At 39.2% G+C, this 18166-nt stretch overlaps 1 long non-coding RNA gene across 1 annotated transcript in view; it reads right to left on the bottom strand.

Moving 5' to 3' along the window:
- Nucleotides 1-18166, bottom strand: part of LOC111875010 — a 121289-nt gene that overhangs the window by 7367 nt on the left and 95756 nt on the right. The window contains exon 2 of the long non-coding RNA XR_002844648.2: nt 5387-5458. This is a non-coding gene — a long non-coding RNA (uncharacterized LOC111875010). The remainder of the gene's footprint in view (nt 1-5386; nt 5459-18166) is intronic.

The raw sequence follows: 18166 nt of genomic DNA, 5'->3' as shown, positions 1-18166 counted from the left end.
CCGTATTCTCCAGATTCGGCTCCAGCAGATTTCTGGTCGTTCCCAAAAGTTAAGTTGGCGATGAAAGGAGACCGTCACGACACCATCCAGGACATCAAAAGGGAATGTACCGCAGTTTTAAACGCGATTCCACAAAAGGAGTACAGTGACTGTTTTCGAAAACTTTTCAATCGATTCCAGCTATGCATTGATTCAGAAGGAGATTATTTTGAATAAAAAGAGTGAAATTTTGAAAATAATTCGCGTCTTGTATTTTAAATGAAGACAATCCTAACAGAACCTGTACACACTGTGTATGACACGATGATGTCTTGCTTTTTGTGACCGATGCGGCCCCATATATTTTAAAAGCAGGCACAGTCAATAAAGTCGATTTATACGAAATTGGTTCACGTTACTTGTCTATCCCATGCACTGCATAGAGTGACCGAGGAAGTGAGATCAAGATTTCCTCAAGTGGATTCTCTCGTGTCGTGGACGAAAAAGATTTTCGTCAAAGCTCCAGCTCGTAAAATGCAGTTTAAATCTATGGCTCCTGGCTCCTGCCCCGGAAACCTGTCATTACAAGGGGGGGGGGATCGTGGATTGATGCTGCAATTTACTATTGCGATCATTTTCAATTAGTGAAAAATATTGTAGATTCAATGAAGACGGAGGATGCGAAAGCAATTGAAGCTGCTCAGGAACAGTTCTCGTGCAGCGAAATGGAAGGGAAGCTGGCCTTCATAAAGGCGAATTTCAGTTCCTTGACGGAAGGAATCCAATGCTTCCAGGAGAAAGGAGCAACGCTAGAAGATTCGCTCGCTCTGGTGAAAAAAATAACCAGTGATTTGGAGAAAGTGTCAAGGGACATTGGTAAAATGGTGTCAAGAAAAATGAAACATGTTCTAGATAAATGCTCAGGTTATGAAACATTATGCAACACTTCTCGAATTCTGACAGGAGAGTCCTTCAGCACTTTCAGTAATGAAGAGGAACTTACTGCTAGTGATTTGGTACACTTCAAGTATGCTACCATTTTGTCTGCAGATGTGGAAAGGAGTTTCTCCAAGTACAAAAATGTGTTGTCAGACCCTAGGCTTTCACTCACCTTCGAGAATCTCTGCATGTTAACCCTCATATATTGCAACTCTGAATGAGGCGGCACTTAAATGCTGGAATATATACCGTGTATGTACATTTGATAAGCGTTCCAACGCGGTATAAAAGATCGTATTTAAACACTTTGCTTCAAATTCAGTCATATATTTATTAATTTTAAATATGAAAGCGAAGACGAACTTAAAAGAGTAACGTTGAGTTGACAGTGTTAATAAAGATTAAAAATACCCTTTTAAAATAATTAGTTGATTTTTCATGATATGATATATTTTTAGGTTGTTTTTAACTTTTAGATAATTTTTATGGATTTTTTGTCATTTTATAGGTCATTTTCTGGATTTTTTTGGCATTTTATAAGTGATTTTTCTAATTTTTTCGGTCATTTTAAAAATATTTTAGGTCATCAAAATCCGGGCTATGCTTATGACATATTCCTCACTTCCTGCATGAACGTTGGTAATTACCCGTCCTTCCTTTCTTGATTTATTAACACTAAGTATTCTTCTCAGTTACCTCTTTTCTCTGAACTTCAGATATTCTCTTTGGTATTCTGTTCTCTTCCTCCTTCATTCTGGCCCTCTCTTTAGACGCTTCACACCAACAGAAACCGTGGGCAGTATGCCTCTTACATTTGTATATCCATGTAGTCCTTATGTTCGTGGTGAGCAGGCAGGAAGACAAAACATTTGGAACTTAATGCTAGCTTGCATCTTCTTGAAAATAATTTGGCTTTATTTTCATACTGAGTAACATTTTGATTTGTTACCGTTTTTCTAAAATATGAACTGTGCCTCAATTTTGAAAATGATATTAGCAATTATTATATTATACGTATGGTTGTTCGTTTAGTCGAGATCTGAACACATGCTCAGTTACTAAGCTTTTCTTTTATAGCTTCTAATAGATATTCTGCATTCTACATTGCGATATTTTGGTTCTGTCTGTTAAATTATAGTAACATCAATAACAAATTTAATCAAAATCAATATATATATTCCCGAGCTCTTTCATGCTTCCAGCCCCACGGGCAGGGAGATTTCAATATGAGCTCCCCCCCCCCAAGAAAGCCTAACTAACTTCATGGAACTGAGCCCTTCTTGAGGAGCCTCCAGTTCTGCAGCTACTGAAGAATTTCCCAGCGTTTTATGGATCCCGAATGTTCATTACCGTGTTCACAAGAGCCTTCCTTTGGTCTCTATCCTGAGCCAGATAGATCCAGTCTATACCACTCCATCCTGTCTCTCTGATCTCCATCTTAAATATTGTCCACCCACCTACGTCTTGGTCTTTTTAATTGTCTTTCTCCTTCTCGCTTTCCCATCAAAAGCCTGTGTGTTATCGAAAGATGAGGCCGACATATAATTCAAGTTCCGACAAATGGCACAAATAGATAATAGTAAACCGTCTCCTGTAGTATACTACTCCGTGGCCTGTAGTCCGCAAGCGAGCTATACCGACCGAGCTACCGCCGCTTGTCGGCAAAGTTATGCCAAATTTACCTGTAGCATACTACACTTTACACATCGACATCAAACTGTTAGTAACATTCACAAAACAGGCACAAAAGGATCATCATTCTTTCGTGGCCTAGTAAGTACTCGTAAGTTACATTCATGCAACGTGTTAAGGTTCGACAATTCTTTACAATGGTAACACGAAATTGCATAATTTCAGAGCTTCCATCTCAACTTTACATTACATTATTAAACTGAACTAACTAAACTGAAATAAACTAAACTACAAAACAAACTCCATGGGTTCAGTCGCAAGCGAACTATACCGACCGAGCGACCGCCGCTTGTCGGCGAAGTTAGTGACAGCTTTAGCGGATAGAGAGTGTCACGTAGTCAGCAAAACGAGTCCCCACGGCTGTTAATTTCTGCTTTCTATACCGGAGCCGCTATTCCCTTGAAATAGCTCCTCCGTTATCCTCACGAGGCTGAGTGGACCCCGTTCCAGACCCATTACTTCTCAGATAATCTGATAGCGCCGGGAATCGAACCCGGAACCTCTGGATCTGTAGCCAGGAACTCTGACCACTAGATCACAGAGGCAGTCTAAACTAAACTAACTAAACTAAACCAAATGAAACTAAATGAAAACAGACTAAACTAAACTAACAAAAAAATTGCCTACACAAATTCTGGATAGACACCGGTTCACGAGCACGAATTTTTTATTGTACTACCCTTGCCGACACACTAATGGCCAGTCTCCCTTAAACCCCTCTCCTTTCCTCTTTTCTCATTCCAAATTTACGAGTTACATTATTCAAACACCCATCTCTGCCCTGAGTCCAATTTGTCACCCATTCTGCCCATTTAATCCTCATCCTCCAAGCACCTGCCCCTACATGAGGCCAGCAGACGTCTGGTCTGGCACTCCCACACCCCTGTCGGCTTCACTGCTCGTCTGGCCCTGAGCAAGGCTCAAGAGCAAGAGCGACTTAAACTCCAATCTGCACCGCGAGTGTTGGAGCTCGAGGCAGAAGAAACAATACAGTGATTCTCATTTACGAGTATGATTAACTTCTGCGATTGCGCCGTATCCGAACGGTCTAAGGCGTGTACTGATTTAGATTTCACGGAGACGTTGATCATGATTTCGAGTGTGTCTATTTGCTGTCGCATGCTTCCTGCCAATTTCTTGTATGGCTTACTCCTCCACACTGAAGATGGAGGCACTATATTCCGCCGAAACATCATTGGGCTTCAACTATCATCCCTGGACTTGCAGGTTTTATTTTCAAGGACGTCGTGCAAAGAAGACACAATGGGAAGTTTCAGGATATCATGTGGTTATGGAGACAACAAGGATCTTCAGAATCTCAGGTGGAAAAGGACTGACATTAACAAGGAACTTTAAAATTTATAATTTACTACAGAGAAAGTATCGTGATCACAAATTAATAATTTGATACAAAAAGAAATGTCTAACAGATTTTTATTCTTTTGTTTCCAATACGGACAAAATTTTATTAATTTCCTGTACCTAGAGCTCGGCAAGAGGGTGCTGATTGCGGCCTTCTTCAGACTTAATTTAATTCTAATCTCAACATCTTTAAATATAACATTTAGAATATCTTATCAGAATTAGTTGTGAAGGATTCAATTGTTATGTATTTTTGTGTATTTGAGACGTAACGTTTAACCCATACCAATAATTTGAAAATATTTGGAATTTTATAAATATATAATTCTTTTGGCGAGCATTTTCGGCCCACAGACAATTCGATATAGACCAACTGACCCCAAATGAAAAATTATTGTCCATTCCCAGCATAATTCATAATATGAAGAATGTAAAGGGGCCATAACATTTTAATGAGAAACGCGGATTTGGAGAATAAAGTATAAACGTCATATGGAAATCTAATGCAGTTTTTCTTTTCAAATGCCATAATTCATACCGTAATTCTGTTTGTTCCTCTGAGTTTCAATGTTCATACTTTCCCCATTTTCGTACACATAATTTGGTGATAACCACAGTCCAGTCCTTTAGATTGCACTTCTTTCATTATTATATAAATTCTTTTTAAATAATATGTTTCTGAAGAATCCTGTCTTCTAGGATACAACGCCGTGTAGTCCGTTGAAAATTAAGCGACATTTGGGAGGAAAGCTTTGCTTCCATCTTCAGGGACAAAGGGAACAAACAATAACCATCATGAAACGGGCAGAAAACAGAAATGTTTGCTGTCTGTTTCATGTTGGTTTCTTACTGAAAATGGAACCGACATGTTCCTCCGAATTTTCGGTTGACTTTCAACGAATTACATGGTATTTATCCAGCTCTGCTTGCTATCTGCTCCACGCTGGCTTCTTGCCTGGCTCATTATTGTGCCCTGAAGTTTGAGGCAACATTTTCCTCCAAAATTTCAGTTGAATTTTGAGCGGACTATATGGCATTATATCCCAAAAGGCAGGATTCTTCATAGCCACTACTGTGGGTACATCAAATGCAAAAATATATTTGTGGTTTCTCTTTGCATACCTTCCTGTGAATTACTTGATAAGGGAACTTAATTCTTCCATTCTTTAAACACGTTTCTATGGACATACATGGAAAAAATAATTCTTGATTGGACAAAGTATCTGTGTTAGAGAAGACGGTACAAATTTAGTCAAGAATGGGTTTATACAGGAGCTTAAACACCCGCACGATTGTCCATAATTTTAGAAAAAAGGGACTGCAACACATTTAAATATATACTTCAACACTTCAAACTAATTTCATAGAGCAAACTGGTAATATTAACGATGAATAAGAAAATTAGACCACTTACCATAGTTCATTTGATGTTCGGATTCTCCGGCAGTCACCTCTTTTGCAACAAGGAATTCATTGCTGACAGAATCTGCAACAGATCACATGACGGGAGCAAATTTTAATTATTAATCTGCTTCTTTAATAATTTCCTAGGTTACGTTTTATGCGGTCTGATAGGTAGTCACCGGTTACGGCGTAACATAAAGTCTCCATCTTCAGACTATAATTTTTACAGTAAAGGGATGTAATATGTTCTTCTGAGACGCTCGTAACAACTTACCAACTGTCAAAAACCGGAAGGTAAAGATGTAAATTATATCAGCCATGAAATCTGAATCTACTTAAGGAGCTATGTAAATGCAGCACATTAGTTTAGAAAACATAATTAATTTCAAGAACTTCTATTTTGAAAAATAGTGAAATTATTGTTTTTAAATTATATTTTTCCTTCAAATTCTTCTTCTACAAGTACACACCATCTTAAGATACCCCATTGCAACATATCTAAATCTTTCTAAAATGTTTTATACGTCATTTCCTTTTGAGGAGCAGAGGAAGCTTGTGCGAATATAGAGTCTTCCTCAACAGAATTTCTTTTCAAAAGAGAAAAGTGGCCCTATCCTTGTAAACTATATATTACTTAGGCTCAATATTACAATGTCATGCAAACAAATCTTCATATTTTGTTTCTTAAAGGCAAACAAACTTTAAAGTTCTGCGTTACTGATGGTCTCTGGAACCACATGTTGGGAACACTGGTGTACATCTTACAGATATGAGCTCTTAAAGAGGTAATAAGTTCTATTACTTTAAATTTTCATTTGAAGTTTATTAGTAGTTTTATAGGTGTAAGAACTCGCAATATAGTGGTTGGGCCTTGGTTTATTTAATGACGCGCTATCAAAATGCATGCATTTAATAGCGTCGGCAATTGTGAATGATAAGTTGGCAAAGATGTGGACCTATTTTAAAGTACTACTAATTTTCCTGGAGAATGTGATATAAACCAGTAGGAACTTCAGTCTGGATACCTCGTTACCATACCGAGATTCGAAAAGAGGTACTAGCAAGTTTGAAGGATTAGGCCTACTGATAACGCCCCCTTTACGTCAAATGTTGTGAAGTTGTACAAAGGCGCTGGAAGAGGTTAATACTAATTAGGCCTACCTCCACGCATAAAATTGCTTTACGTGTAAAAGACAGTAGTTCCCTTGTCAGTACATTCCTCGCCTTGTATGGGATACGGGGGTTCATTTATTACTTTCAAGACAGCCCCCATTGTACCCTATCTTAACCTATTTTAATCCAGACCACAACCTGAAATATTATACATGCTGAAGTTCCATTTTAATATTATACTTATAGCTACGTCTAAATTTACTAAGTGGTCTCTGCTCTGCAAGGTTCCCACGAGTTTAACTATTTAATTAAGTGAATATTTTGTTAATCTGTACCAGTAAGTACAATACCAAGAATTCGTATCCCAATTAGTGTTTGTACCATACAAACCATAAAACTAAATAAACGTATATCACAACATGTCCTATTATGTCATGGGGCCCGGTACTAGATTCTCTCGCTAGTAACGCTCTATGTACTACAAAAGTATCAGAAATTAATTTATGACATAAGGACAGATAATGTGGCGATACAGTTGAAGTGACTGTGCCCCTACATTAAGGTAATAGTCTTAACTCGACAATTTCACAGCTGAAATTCAAATGACTGCGTACATTCAGAATCCCAACAAATAAACAGCAACTCCGTATCGAATTCAACTATGAGGTCCAAAATATCATTTGGTAGTTGCCAAAATCCAAATAATATCACGATCTAACACAAATATTTCCGAAAATATTTGCTGATATTGTAACGTGGATAGCCAGAGCTTTGCTAGGTAACGACCGGTAAACACCTCACGACCAAATAAACGCAAGGCAACAATAGACGATTTACCGTTTCTATGCAACGACCTGTAAACAACTTCAGTTGAGTCCGTTACAACAGTAGAAGTCAAGAACGAAAGATGTTTTGTATGTGATCTGTGTGAAGCTTATATAACGAGTATTGGTTATAACTTAGCCGAGACTGTGAGCCTAGTGCAATGTGCAGGGTGCTTATAAAAGAAGTGAATGCAGCCATTCAGTTCTGAGTTCTTGGTAGAAGATAGTCACGGAAAGTTCGTCGTAGAAGTAGAATAAGATGTCGGCCTGTGAAGACTTGGTGTGCGATTAGAAGGTTTAGTCACAGTGGGACTGTTTTAATGACCGCCTCTGTGGTCTAGTGATCAACGTTCGGTTCTCGGCGTTACCAGATTTTTTTCTGAGAAATAGTGGGTCTGGAACCTGGTCCACTCAGTCTCGTGGTGATAATTGAGGAGCTATTTCAAGGAGTTAGCGGCTCCGGTCTAGAAAACCGAAATTACCGGCCGTAGGGATTCGTTGCGCTGACCACGCGACACTCTCTATCCGCAAAAGTTGGCACTAAACTTCACCGACAAGAGGCGGTCGCTCGATAGTTCGCTTGCGGACTAAAATCACGGAGTTCTTTTTTTTTTACTGTTTTAATTCCGTTACCAGGATACGACTAGTTAAGCCTGAGGATACTAGTGCGTGTGTAACGGTGAAATGTAACTTGTGCAAATCAACAATAGCGCTGTATTCAAGTGTGATTAAGAGAACTAGAAACCGCCATTTTCGTGGAGCGTACCACCCTACACTTGACAATATTTTTTGCTGTTATGATTTCATATATTAAACAAATATTTTAGGCGACAGGGGTAAAGGATCTGAACTCTCAGCTCCTTTCCCCAGTACGGAATACGTATGTTTAAAGAAAGTGAATGGTTAATACGTTGTAAGTTAAGGACTTTGAAAGACGAGTTTATGTTTTCGGAAAGTGGCTAAATATATTTGCATATCTTTTTCAGGTGTGAACAAATATGCCTATTAACAAGGTTTCAGTTACTATACTGAGATCTATTTAAAATTTCCGCTGGAATAATAATACGAAGGGTAAAATAATTTACTATTCTTCAGACTGTATTCCATTCTTAAAAAAAAGGACTTATTTAAAACTTATTTTTAATTAATCCTACTGATTCGAAGACCTGCGTGGTATGTAAAAGTGAAACAGAGGGCCGTGACTAGTTGTACGTTACAGATTCTTCAACGGAGGAGAACTAAGATGAAATTCCCTGCTTCTATTCAACCTGAAGGTTCACAAAAGCCGCCAGTAAATCTGATCCTGAGTCAGCTGAATCCACTTAGCACTATTACACGATATTATATCTATGGAATATATGCCAGTTTGTATAGATGCAAATTGACTGTGGTCCTTACCCGCAGAATATTATCGCTGTTGTACAGTGATATCAAATCGAATTTCATCAGGTTTTTAAAATTACGTCATCGTATAAAATATTCTCTAGACCTAGGCCAGCATTGCAGAGAACATAAAGATTTATGTTCTTCATTCCAAACATTTTTGGTATGACGAATGTTTGACTTAATAAAAGGAAATATACTGTCTGATCCTGTTATTACGACAACAATTGCAATAAAAGCTATCCCTGTAACAGGCCGTGAAGGCCCATAGTGTTGTGAGACGTCGAGGCACCCACATTCTCTAGACTATCGGCTCACAGATGGCGGTAAGGTTGTCAGTCTTACGCGCCGGCTTCCCTTTACCCCCCAGGAAGATCCCTGATACTCATTTCTGTTGGAGGCTGAGTCGACCCCAGGCCATACTGCGACTGGAAAGATTAGGTAAATTGAAAAAAAAATCCACCTCATCGGGACTCGAACCCGCGATCTTCTGGCTTGTAACATAGTGCCTCAACCAACTACGCTTTTTCATAAACAATTCCAGTGACGCACGGCAAATCACAAGGAAAGTACGTCTGTGCTCCAAAAGTAAATCTTACGAGTATTATGCTTGTCGCATTTGAAGTTCTTGCCTTGATGACTAAAATAATTCTATCTTCTGGTATGTAAGCCAACCGAAGTTTCGGAGGACGTGTCGCCTCCATTTACAGCGTCGAAAAATTAGCCACACAAGAAGCCAACATGAGGCAGGCAGCAAATTCCGCTTACTTTATAACCCTGAAAATGGAGGCGATATATTCCTCCGAAACATCAGCTGACTTTCACGGGACTACTTTGCTTTATATCCCACAAGACAGAAATTTTCTTATCACTGTTGTTACTGAGTATTTTAAACTATCGAATTTGTCCAATAAAATACCTATATGCCGATGTTGCACGGAAGATGCTGTTATTAAGCCGGTGAAGAGATTGTTTCGGGTGTTTTTAGTTGGAACAAGTGCGCATATCGGAAAGCCCACTTAAAGTAAGCCATTAGAAGGGCGCAGGCAGCAGAGAGTGGCGGGTAAGGGATGGGGGATGTTGTGGGAACCAGAGTGAGTTCGATGTGAAGATCAAGTTGCCTATCTTGTCGAGGTACAGGCGTAGATTGAAATTGTTTCCAACAGGTGCAGAACAGGACGTAAATAAATAAATAATCCAACTGAGTCCGAGAGTTGTACTCCTGTTTGCTTATAGGAAACTAATTGTACACTATGTAAGATTTGAGACTTTCACGGCGGTGACTATGAAGAAAGCAGTCTTCTGGGATTTGGCACTGTGTATATGTGGTGTTAACCGACGTTCCTCCGAAACGTCGGTTAACACCACATATACACAGTGCCAAATCCCAGAAGACTGCTTTCTTCATAACTGTACACTGTTTCTAGTTCAATATCGTGGCCAACGCTTCCAGATCTAATAATAAATCTTAGTCGGCCTGCTTCTAAATGCGAGACGCAAATACTCGCAGACGCCGAAGCGCTTTTTGGTGTGCTTATCGATAATGTAATGGCTGATACAGCGCCATGATGTAAATAAACAAGTGACGATCTCCATACGGCAGAAACCTCCTTCAGATACCAGTAGTAACACAAATGACAAGTAATTTCCTGCCGCTTATTATAGAACCCGAAAGCTCTTTGCAGCTTTCACAAGAAATCGCTACTTGGCCCTGCACAGAGCCAGCTGAATCCAGTGCATTCACCCATATCATATTTACTGAAGACGTGTTTTCTTATTTGATACTGTTGTGCTCATATGGTAATGCACGACTTAATAAGGAATCGTCATGATATTACGAAAAATTATTCATTATAAATATGCCTACAAACTTTATGTAAAACCACTTATGAGACCTTAGCAAAGATGGAAGAGTACTGGTAAAATTGATTATATAAGAAGAGGGAGTGAATTGCATTTAAATGACTTAATACAGAAACAAATGACAGGCTGCTGTGAGCACGGTAATGAATGTTTTGTTTCCAGAAGTGACGAGGAATTTCATTACCAAATACGCTACTACCAGCTTCTCAAGCAGGAGTCTCTTACATTCAGTAATACAGTGTAACTGTGCATTAAAAATTATGTACCTAATAATGATGTAATTTTTTATATTATGCTGACAGCCCTCAAAATGGATAATTCTAGATGGCTTAACAGCATAAATTATAGACAAAAATATCCAGTTTAGTAATGACATTATTAAGCTGTAATTGTTCTCAGCTTCTGCTTGGAATTGGAGTTTGAAGCGATCTAAAAATATTTAGTCATTAGTTCTTCGGAGAATAGGTCGCTATACGGCTCTTCTCCTAATTTCCAAACGATTTCTCGAATATTTAATAAATTAAAAATTAAAAATTAAAATGTGTTAGCAAGGAAAAATGGGGGCACGCAGTAGCGTAGTTGGTTGAAGCACTAAGCTACAAGCCGGAAGGTCGCAGGTTCTATTTCCGATGAGGTGATAGGATTCTTTCAGCTTACCTAATCCTTCCAGCCGCATTATGGCTCTAGGGTCGACTTAGCCTCTAACATAAATAAGCACCAGGAAGATTCCTGGAGGGTAAAGGGTGGCCTGCGCGTAAGGCTGAAAAACTTACTGCCATCTGTGAGACGATTATCTAGAGAAAATGTGGGAGCCTCGACGTCTCACAACCCTATGGGCAGTCATGGTTTGTTACAGGGATAGCTTTACTTTTTACTTAGCAAAGAGCAGCAATATACTTTCACTAATAATTATATTAAGGAATCTCTCGCATAACTATTTTTTCCCCTCACTGGCACCGCATGAGGACCGTTATGAAGTCTTAACCACTTAGGTCTACTTGCTTCTTAACAGACATTGAAGTATAACGAGTAATTATCAGCAAAGAGACAATACTGATAATTCGTACTGAATGGAGCGTACACAATATTTTTCCATAATCATAGTTACACTTCTTCGTATTTCAACAAAATAACTAAGGTAAATATAAAACGATACACGCTTTAAAAGAGCACGACGAAAAAAAGAAACTCGACGCCATCTTGCTTTTGATGTCGATATGCATCTCTTCCTTAATGCATCGCGGAGAAGTGTAGCTCAGTAAAGTGCAACATGGGCGCAAGTTCGACACAAGTGCGTGCCCGGCACCGCGAAATCTTTGCCCGCGGGAGGCAACAAAGGAGGCGGAAAAATGGTCTTGTTGCAAAAACTTTTCGGTAAAAGAAGAGAAATGAAGCAGCTTGATGAATCAGATGCTTTGAGAAGCTCATAGTTGCTCGTCTGGTTAAAAAATCCCTCAAATTTCATAGAATCAAAACCTTTATTGCCGTGAAGAAAGCAGTCTTCTGGGATTTGGCACCGTGTATAAGTGGTGTTAACCGACGTTTCGGAGGAACGTATCGCCTCCATCTTCAGGGTAGAAGAAAAAGTATAAGAAATCTGCAAGCGACAAGACCGTGAGAACGTTTACCGTTCTCACGGTCTTGTCGCTTGCAGATTTCTTATACTTTTTCTTCTACCCTGAAGATGGAGGCGATACGTTCCTCCGAAACGTCGGTTAACACCACTTATACACGGTGCCAAATCCTAGAAGACTGCTTTCTTCATAGTCACCGCCGTGAAAGCCTCAAATCTTTATTGCCGTGTTCACTAAATCCTGTTAATGGTTCCTGCACTGAGCCAGATGAATCCAGTCCACTTCTTAACACACCCTGATATTAAGTTCCATTTTATATTATTCTACTATCTACGTTTAGGTCTCCTAAGTTGTTTCCTCTTCAGTTGTCTTCCGAAATATGTTATCATTTGCATAGTTCAATTCTGTGGGAAAACACTGAAAATTATATAATGAGAGACTTCTTTTATAATGCTCACAAAACAGTATTCGGATTGTAAAACTGAAAAGGAAGGTTGGGATGTACAACAAGCACCTAACCAAACTAACTCCGTGGATCTGAATCCTTCTGAGAAGCCGCCAGTTGTTCAGCTACTCAATATTTTGTGGATCTCGGAAGTCCATTACCGTGTTCACAAGAGCAATTTACTGGTTCCTATTCTTATCCAGATGAATGCAGTCCATACTACCCCATCCTATTTCTATCAGGTCTATTTTAATATTATCCTCCCACCTACGTCTAGCTCTTACGCAACAGGAATCTGAGAGTATAGAGACATACAAAAGTGTAGTTTCGGAATCTTGAAAATGAAAAATAAACCACTGAGGAAATCTAAGCGTAGACAGGAGGATAGTACGAGTATTAAGATGGATAACAAAGATGCGAGATGTGACAGTTTGGACTTGATTCATATTTGAAGATAGGGTCTAGTAGCCTGTTCTTATGAACACGGAACTGAAAGTTCAGGTTCCATAAAGGACGGCCAATTTCTTGACCAGCTGAGCGAATATTGGCTTTCCAAGGACTCCACTCCCTGGAGAGAATTATACATTAGATTCAGTCGATTGTTCCTAGCCAATATTGTGGAATCTACTAGAAAGTTTTAATATCACTAAAATATTAATTTAAACCCAAATCAGTTAAATCTAACCCACATTACCAGAACCGGCTTGCCTAATTATTCTGAGATGCCTCTGCACGAAGTTTCAGCTGAACAACGTGTGAACAGATTGCGACTACTTTGTTATTCGAGTGTCTATATGAACATTCGTCTGGCAAAATTAATTTTGGGTTGAATAAATCTAACCTGCTTCCTAGAAATTAAAACCTTACCGAATTTCTCTAAAATGGTACGAGAGGTACGTAGTTTATATCACCTAGGCCGCACAGGGCTGTTCTATGCCTCACTGAATATGAGACGCCCATTTGAAATATTCTTGAGCAACGTATATTTAACAAAATAAAAGAAAAATATCGCAATGTTCCATTTCTGATCACCTTTATTAACATTAGATTTACGTTGCTCTAGGCTGCAAGTTTCTGTCATAAAACTCCAGTACAATACCTATAATATGAAAGAAAGAAATATATTGCGACACAACACCTGAAAGCCGGAGTATTGATGCCAGAGGAGACATAAATTGCCAGACAACTGCTCGTTAAAGAAGTTCATTCGGAAATCTTACACGCACGCAGCAAGAGGACAACGGGATTACGCAAACTGTTTCTACGCAAAGGTTCGGTAAACACGTGGCCGCGGTAAACACTCCTCTTCAACAATAGAGAGGCTGTGTTTTCTGCGTGGTCCGTGCCAAGGGGCTGTAAGATGGACAAAGAATATCGTTTAAGTCTGTCAATTTCTAGTCGTTTGAGTGAAGTGAAGTTCAGTGGGGGGTTGATTTGAATTGGAGTGTTTTTTGGTGGGTGAATGAGTGATTTAGAGGACTCTGCAGTTCAGTCATTGCGAGCTGTTGCTGTTAGAAGCCGGTAGCTGAGGCACGGGGATATTTCTGAAGGTTAGACTAAGGGGAACGTCCGTCGTTGGAGGTCGCCACGAGGAAACGGCTGGTGAAGACATGTGGTGCGTGCTGTAGTGAGAAGATGAGGGCATGAATCAGCGAGAACATTAGAATTGTTTGTACTTAACATCCGAAAGTTGTTAATAAATCCAATCATCAATCCAAACTCCGTCTATAGTCACTAATGCACGAGACTAAAAGTAAGTAAAGCTATCCCTGTACCAGGCCGTGAAGATCCATAGGGTTGTGAGACGTTGAGGGTCCCATATTTTCCAGACAATCGGCTCAAAGATGACGGTAAGGTTGTTAGCCTTACACCCGGCCGGGCCTTACTCCCAAGAAAAATTATTTATTTAATTCCTGGTACTCATTTCTGTTAGAAGCTGAGTGAACCCCAGGGCCATAGTGCGGTTGGAAGGATTAGATCAATTGAAAAAATCCAATGACTTCATGGGGATTTGAACCCGTGACCTTCCGGCTTGTAGCATAGCCCCTCACGAGATTATGTATTTAAAATCTGCAATAAATGAATTTTAAGATAAGAGTGGAATGCAATTTCACAATAGCCTGTTAGAGAAATTGTATAATTCATTGGAGTGCAAATCTCCAGTCTTCCTGACAATACCCTTATATTCCTGTCTTAGTCTTCCAAGCTGTTTATTTTTCCGAAGGTATCCACACTAAAATTCAGTCTACGCTCAGCGCCTCTTCCTTTCTTGTATACCACCCATTAAGATTTCACGGTTATAAAAGCCGCAGTAATAAGCGAGGAAGAATTTCATCTGCTGTTTGTTTCAGCCGGTACTTACATATTCTTTTCATTAGTAACCTGTTCATACGCAGTTGTACGTAATATGTCTTCTTCTCCTTTTGAGAATTAGAAATAACCGTGAAAGGGTTCGGGGAATTTACTATGTACCTAACTGCTTGTTTAAAGAAGATACTTAACCATTGTTAGTTAGTTATCTACCGACAAATTCCCTGGTGTTATGGAATCAGAAATTCTAACATCTTCACAACATGTATTTGTCCCTGCACTCCTTCCGGAACCGTATATTTCTGGATCACTTCTTACAAACTAATCAGTACGTTACAAAGAGGACTGTAAAGGTAAAATTGCCCCCCTGTGCTTAACTAATTAAGCACTATGCCATGAAGACGTATGGGGTAGTGGATGTATAGATCCACGTTTTCTTGACCTCGGCACTAGTTGGAGATGATTGGCAAGCCTCATGCCCCGGTCGCTTTACCCGGTACCTAATAGATAGGAGGCTGGGCGAACCTCAGAGCCGGCCTGGACAAAATGGAGAAGTGAACACTTTTGTTCCCATCGGTATTGGAACTCCGACCCCTTAGTCGTCCAGCCTGCAGTCAGTCGCTATACCACCTGTGCTACCCCGGCTCTCCACATAGGGCTGTATACTTTTATTTATTTTATTAAACGAGAAATTGTTTCAGCAACAGAATATTATGTACTGAATAGTAACAAATATTCCTTGAAAGTAGGCCCTCATTTGCATGCACAGTAATCACTAACCACTTCTTAATTTACTAAGCGTTTTCCAAGGTTTAAAATTCTAATGTATTTTAAGACTGGAATTTAAATTCTGCATTCTTTATTGTTATTATTATTATGCTATTTTGTTACGTACGCTTTCAGTGATCGTCTGCTATAGGCCATTCGTTGTTGGCAACCTTTTAAATACAGGAATTTTATTATTATTATTATTACTTACTTACTTACTTACTTACTTACTCATGGAGCTGAGCCCTTCTGGAGGAGCCGCCAATTCTGCAGCTACTCAAGAATTTCCCAGCATTTTATGGAACCCGAAGGTTCATTACCGTGTTCACAAGAGCCCTCCACTGGCCCCTATCCTGAGCCAGATCTATCCAATCCATACCATCCTATCCTATCTCTCTAAGATCCATTCTAATACTGTCCACACACCTACGCCTTGGCCGTCGTGCTCTCTTTCCTTCTGGCTTTCCCACCAATATCCTATACGCATTCCTCGTCTCCCCCATTCATGCTACATGACCTGCCAACCTTATCCTCCTTGACTTGATTATTCTAATTATACCTGGAGAATTTCTTCTGCCACTGCCCTGAGCGAACCTGCCCTATACAAACTTCATACATTCCAAGTGCCAAATCTCATATCCATTTTCATTAACTTAGGTCGTTTATCCAAAGAATCCGTCCAGGTCCGAGGCTTTGTGTTCATTTTCATAACATAATGATTTTTTACGGTGAGGAGTTGTCAGCCCCACCCCCAACCCCCAAGCTGGAGGGCCACCCCCTGTCGGCTGTCCGCGACGGCTTATTCAATATATTCGCAGCTTCCTTCCAAAACTGGAGGGTGTCTCCTCCATCCGCAACCTGAGGACGCGCCATGCCGTGGTGACAGGGACCCACATAACATGGATTATTGTTATTACTATTACTATTTTGCTTTTGATTTTGTTACCATAGTGTTTGTTAATTATTTAATTGTGATTTTGATTCTACGTTTAAGACACTGCCCCCAACAAATTAAGATTATTCGTTCTCTGAATTCAAAGGAAGATTCAATTCTGCCATGAGCCTCTTTGTATTTGCTCTTTTACTGGGGTTAAGGCGGCCGCGTGTGAAGCTGATCACTCACGTCCATCTAGCGCACACGCTAAGAATGTGTGGATTTATACCTCAACATCCTTAGTCGTCTTTACCGTATGATGCTTAAATTAAGCACAGGAGCAACTTTATCTTTACTTTCTATGTTACGTTTTTAATATGTAGTCTCAAAGTTCTATGCCGTTGCCGTGTTTGTTAATGTTGACTAACAGACAACATTTGGTTACTGTAGTTTTGATTATGGTCTACCTGTTTACTGAATTGCACTTGACTAGATCCAATGATTCACTGGTTATCTTCATCGAACCAAAAGTTTGTTGTCCTATGAAAGTTAGCGGACGTTTCGGAAGAACATACCATCTTGAATTTTAAGGGAATATACTGCCTTATACCGCAGAAAATAGAAGTCTTCAACAGCCTAAAGGCTCACATGTAGCTCTTTAGAATATTAAGGACTGGAAGGAGAACACAAATTGGTAGAAAACTCTTTCTTTATGTGAAAGTAACATTTAATAACTACAGCCGGTTAGAGACATTGTTTGTATTACCAGAATATAAATATTATATATGAAGAGAGTGTACTTAGTCGCATTGTAGTGTGTCTCTTCTTTCGCTAGTTGAATTCGGCAAAGTATCGTTTGAAATAATCACCATGTAAGTCTGAAGGTTTTAAGAGCTGCAGGGCTCTGCAGAATGAACGCAATACTCTTAAAGTGCAAAAGTTTTGCGCTTATCTGCATGACTTCTAGACCGGCCATAATGATTGTGTTTTATCTGTCTCATACCAACAAAACATAACAATGATTGACTCACGCGATAACTAATTTTCTTGTTGTTTCCTCTGAAAGGGAACTCGAACAATTCAGGTAGCCCAAGTGTGGAGTGCATAAATATTACAGACAATTGTTTTTATAATATTCAATAAGTTCGCATTGTACTCCGTTTTATTCATTAATTGTTCTTTGTTGATAAGACGATTTTAAGATATTTAAAGTTGATGGTTCATCTTCAGAGATTATAGATTATGTAATGAGATTGGATGAATACAAAAGATGGATAAATAAAAACATAAAAGGAGGCGGTTATCGCCTATCCCAGTTATCTCTTCTAGGCTGATGGAGAAAGCCACACAAATATGTTTTGTAGTCGTAATGTGCAAAACTGCTTGTGGAGAAATATTACAGAAGGTCTACAACTGAATTATTATTAATTATTTTTGTGTATTTCTGTGTACTCGTGCTAACCTTGTAATTGGCCATTGTGCTGTTAATTTTGCACGTAAATAAACACGAATTGAATTGAGTTATTGTTATTATTATTATTATTATTATTGTTATTATTATCATTATTATTATTATTTAATGTTGTCTGCATGAGGTTGACGTATTCGGAGCCAGTAATGTTCTACCTAAACAAAT

Source organism: Cryptotermes secundus, unplaced genomic scaffold (genome assembly GCF_002891405.2).
Source record: "Cryptotermes secundus unplaced genomic scaffold, Csec_1.0 scaffold973, whole genome shotgun sequence".
NCBI lineage: Eukaryota > Metazoa > Arthropoda > Insecta > Blattodea > Kalotermitidae > Cryptotermes > Cryptotermes secundus.
This window is presented reverse-complemented; position numbering and strand designations above follow the sequence as displayed.